The sequence below is a fragment of the Rhinoraja longicauda genome, chromosome 5, assembly GCF_053455715.1.
Source record: "Rhinoraja longicauda isolate Sanriku21f chromosome 5, sRhiLon1.1, whole genome shotgun sequence".
NCBI lineage: Eukaryota > Metazoa > Chordata > Chondrichthyes > Rajiformes > Arhynchobatidae > Rhinoraja > Rhinoraja longicauda.
This window is the reverse complement of record NC_135957.1, coordinates 47,505,971-47,511,479: the sequence shown is the minus strand read 5'-3', so window position 1 is coordinate 47,511,479 and position 5,509 is coordinate 47,505,971.

Sequence of the window (5,509 nt, the reverse complement as noted above, 5' to 3'; positions counted from 1 at the left end):
CCTCGGTCCTGACTAGTCTCCCAGTTCCTGCCGCTGGAAAACATCCCCACAGCATGATGCTGCCACATCCATGCTTCACCATAGGCATGGTATTGGCCAGTTGATGAGCGGTGCCTGGTTTCCTCCAGACCAAAGAATCTTGTTTCTCATGGTCTGAGAGTCCTTTAGGTGCCTTTTGGCAAACACCAAGCGGGCTGTCATGTGCCTTTTACTGAGGAGTGGCTTCTGTCTGGCCACTCTACCATAAAGGCCTGATTGGTGGAGTGCTGCAGATATAGTTGTCCTTCTGGAAGATTCTCCCATCTTCACAGAGAATCTCTGGAGCTCTGACAGAGTGACCATCGGGTTCTTGGTCACCTCCCTGACCAAGGCCCTTCTCCCCCGATTGCTCAGTTTGGCCGGGCGGCCAGCTCAATGAAGAGTCCTGGTGGTTCCTAAGTTCTTCCATTTAAGAATGACGGAGGCCATTGTGCTCTTCAGGAAATGCAAAGCTGCAGAAATTGTTTTATACTCTTCCCCAGATCTGTGTCTCAACACAATCGTGTCTCAGAGGTCTACGGACAATCCCTTCGTCTTCATGGCTTGGTTTTTGCTCTGACATGCACTGTCAACTGTGGGACCTTAATAGACAGGTGTGAGCCTTTCCAAAATCATGTCCATTCAATTTAATTTACCACTGGTGGTCTCCAATCAAGTTGTAGAAATATCTCAAGGATAATCAATGGAAACAGGATGAACCTAGGCTGAATTTTGAGTGTCATAGCAAAGGGTCTGAATACCTTATGTAAATGTGATATTTCAGTTATTTCTTTTTAATTACTTAGCAAAAATTTCTAAACACCTGTTTTCGCTTCTTCATTCTGGGGTATTGTGATAAAAAAAAAAGAATTTAATCCATTTTAAAATAAGACTGTAACGTAACAAAATGTGGAAAAGGTGAAGGGGTCTGAATACTTTCTGAATGCACTGTATCTGATCAGGCCTTGGAGATTTGTCTACCTTCAGTACTTCTTCGACGTTAACCCTGACTGCTCTCAAGACACTTCCAGTGACTGCTCCAATTTCCTCCGTCCTACTGTCTTTCCTCCTTGGTAAATACAGAGGAGAAGACTCATTTAGGACCTTGCCCATCTCCTGTGACTCCACCCAGAGGTGACCGCTTTGATTCCTGAGAGATCCCACTCTCTATCCAGTTACCCTTTTCCACCATTATGTATTTATAAAATCTTTTGGGATTGTCCTCATCAAACTCATTCTATGAGACATGAAGGGTAATAAATACATTTAAAACTCCCCAGCGACAGGAATGGTCCTGTCTAGCGGAATGGTGAACTGCTAATGCTGCATCATGGTTTATAAAGGGATCTATCGGGGTGATCCTCGCTATTTTTTAAGAAGTGATATCACACCAAATTGATTTTGCTTGAGGTAATAAGGAGGTTGAATAAAGGCAGTGCATTTGATGTGATATACATGCACTTTACTGAAGCTTTTCACAATGTCTCATTTGGCAGGCTGATCAAAAAAGTAATTCCAGATCCACCCCAGGTTAGAAACATCCAATTTATATACTGTCTGTCATTACGAACACATGTTTGGGAGACTGCGAGGATGGGTTTGCTGGCTGCAGGTGGGGGGAGAGGTGGATGTGATTGCAGACGTCGTTTTTGTTGTGTGAGTAGGGTCTGTAGAAATATCTGAATGGCTAAGTTAATCTCCCTGGTTTAAACACATGTTCCCCTTGGTTGGCCTATGTTTTTTTAAAATTAAATGTATTGCCCAGTGGCCACATTTATAACTTACAAACAGTTCCCAGGAACTCTGTGGTAACCCAGGTTTCTAGAAAAAGGCATGTGATCCCTGAGAGAGTGGTAGATTGGTTCCAAAATTGATTCAGTGGCTGGAGGTTAAGGGTATCATTTGACACTGTTGTTGTGACCATAAGTCAGTCCGCCTGTTACCAGTTCCACAGGGCTAAATGTCCCTTTCTATTTATAAATACATGATGATGATTTGGACCTAAATATAGGAGGCATGATAAAGATGCTTGCAGATGATGAAAAAGCTACTTGGTAGTGAATAGTTCAATAGTGATTTATTTATCACATATGCAACTGCACAGTGAAATTCTTTTTGCATATATAACACGTGCTGGCACTGCCATTTTTGGTGCCATTATTCAAAGTCCAGTCGGCCTGCGCGCTCAGTGTACTGGAACAGTTCCCGTGAACCGACATCCCTCTCTTCTCACCCGGCCATCTTTATGTCCAGGGAGTGTCTTCTGCAGCCGACTTTGAAGACGCTGGAGGCATTACCCAGGTTCAACCTCCTACCGGCCCTTGCTCTTGTGTCTGACGTCTGCAGCTCCCTCCTCGTTACACCGTCTGACGAGTCTTCGGAAGGGTCCCAACGACCGACAAGCCTTTAGGTGGGTTACTGGTCCTGCTGACTGATGAGCTTAGTGAAGAGGAAAGCTTTATAGAAGAATTCCAGGTGGTGCCATAAGTGGCAGCCTTGCCATCAGGCTGTCTCATCCCTTTTGTTGTTTTTAGTCTGTTTTATTTGTATGTTTTAGTGTATCTTTAGGTTTTGTATTATGTGGGGGTGGGGGGGGGGGGTTGGGTTTGGGGGAATTTTTTAAAATCTCTTCCCCCCAAAGGAGATGCGACTTTTTCCATATCGTATCTCCGTCCACACTGCAGCCTTAACATCATGGAGCTGGTGGTCCCTTTGTTAGGGATCGACTTTGGGAGTGCCAAACGCAGGAGCTGCGACCGCCCCGATTGCGGGAGCTTCGATCACCGAATGTGGGAGCTTCAATCGCCCCGACTGCGGGGGAAAACGAGGAAGAAGGTCAAAGTTATTTGCCTTCCATCACAGTGGGGAATGTGAGGTCGCCGAAAAACAAGATGGATGTGCTGCCTGCGCTGGTGGGGACTCGAAGGGATTGCCGTGAGTGCACTGATCTCGGTATTTGTGGGGACACCATGGCGAGAACATCCTGGAGTCTGGTGCGAGTGTGGACGGCTTTCTGACTGTTCGGGCGGACAGGGACTGCAGAGAGAGTGACAGCTCTGGTCACATCACGGTGAAGGAGTGTGTGTGGCCCAGACATTGAACTGATGGCTGTGGGTCTCCGCTTATGCTGTGTGCCCTGGGAATTCTCACACGTCGTTGTGGTGGCTGTTTTTGGTTAATCTTTATGTAGTTTTGTATCTTGTTGCTTTTTTGGGTATGACAGTATGGTAAATCAAATTTTGCTGTACCTCGGTACACGTGACAATAAAGGACCATTGAACCATTGATACATAGATATCTGGTTCAATGAGCAGAAAAGTGGTATGCAGACACGTGTGAAGTAATGCATTTAGTTTTATTGCCAACTACTTGCCAGGAGCAACAAGGCAAAGGAAGACACAATATGCAGTGGGACTTTGAGAGCCATGGAGAAACAGAAGGTCTTTGGAGAGTACATAGCAGGACAGATCACTAATGTGGTTATTGAGGGGATATAGGATCCTTCCCTTTATCAGCTGAGGCATAGTCCTTAAGAGTATGTTAGATCTACATACAACAAAATGTTAGGCTAGAATTTGAGATCTGCGCAGTTCTAGTTGCCATGTTCAACAATAGACATGATTACAATAGCGAAAGTGCATGAAGAGGCATTGCCAAGAATGGAAAATTGGCATTTTTCAGGGAGGTTAAATAGGCTGAGGTTGTTTTCTCGGTGGAGGATGAGGTGGGAGTTAAATGTGATATAGAAAATGGAGGGATCCAGATAGAGTAAATGGGCATGGCCTACTTTCCTTGTTAGTGGGGCCACAAAGTACAGGACATAGATTGAAAGTAGCTGTTAGAAAGAGAGGAAAAAACACCCTTTCCCCAGTGCAACGTTGGAATTTGAATCTTGCTGTCTGAAAGAGAGAAAGAGGCAGAAACATTTACTGTATTTAATCACTGCTTGGGCATCGAGTTGAAGAGCTATGATGTAGTGCATGGCTATACACCAAGTGATAGATGATGAGCTGGAGAGCTCTTCAACCAGAATGAACATAAAAGTCTAATGATTTATTTCTGTGCTGTAAATTTTCAATGATCTTATGATCAATCAAATTAAATACTGTACTTGTGTTTGAGGGAGCGCAGCCTGTGTAGTGATTGACTACAGTTTAAATTTGAAAAGGGCCACCAATTTCAAACCAATAGCAGAATGAGGGGAATACATTTTGTGATGACTCCAATAATTTAGTTCAAAAACAGATGTTTAGATCAGTCTGATCAAATGCAACAGTAAGTGGGGAAGTTGAGGTGCAATTGAGAGGGGGAGAAACCACAAGACTTTTAAGCAGTGGTGGGGGATGTTTCCAAGGCCAGTACAGACCGTGTGAGCTGATGTACACCATACAAAGCTGCAAAACTTGCCTGTAGCAGAATATTTTATGTATAATTTATGTTTTTGTGTGTTGTCAGTGAGTATTTGCCTGTGATGTTGCTGCAAGCAAGATTTTCATTGTACCTGTACTTCATCAAGGCTATACATATCTCAATAAACTCGACTTGACCTGTTGATCTGGTTTACTATCGGAGCAGAGAAAGGAGTTATACCTTCAGTATAAAGGAACCAGTTTAGAACCATTCTTCATTTAAAGTTTGAGCCTGCACTTTGGACCGCTCCTCTCCCGCCATCAGCTTCCTCCTCCTCCCTCTCTCACTGTCTGCCCTGCTGCTCCCACCCACCCTTTTGCCTGTCTGCTTCCTCCCTCCCTTTCATCCTCCCCCTCCTCCCTCTCTCACTGTCTGCCCTCCCCATCCTTCTCCCTCTCTCACTGTCTGTAATTTCCCTCCCTGTGTGCTCTTCCCCTCCCTCCCTCTTGCCCCCTCCTCTCTCACCTGCCCTCCTTCTTTAGCCTGCCCTCCCTCCCTCCCTCCCACCCTCTCACCTGCCTACTAAACTTTTTCCAATAATTTCCCTATAATTGATCCAAGGCCGGCAGTTTCCTTGTTTATCACCACTGCCTTTTTTTAAAATAAGTAAACAATATTGGCTTTTCTCCTGTCTTCTAGGACCTCATCTGTAGCTAATGAAGGTGCAAAAGTCTTAGGTTTAGATTTATTATTGTTGTGTGTACCAAGGTACAGTCAAATGCTTTGTTTTGTATGCTATCCAATCAGATTAAATAATACTATACATAAATATAATCAATTCAAAGTCTTATAACCGAGGGGAAGAACCCATTCCTGAGTCTGGTGGTGTGTACTTTCAAACTTCTGTATCTTCTGCCTGGTGGAAGCGGGGAAAATGAGGAATTACCAGGGTTGAACAAATCTTTGGTTATATTGGCTGCTTTCCCGAGGCATCATGAAATGGAAATGGAGTCAATGGTGGAAATTCTGGTCTGTGTGATGGACTGGCTACATTCTGTGCTCTTTCCTACAGTCTTAGACAGAGCTATTCCCAAACCAAGCTACGATGAAACCTGACAGTATGCCTTCTATGGTGAATCTG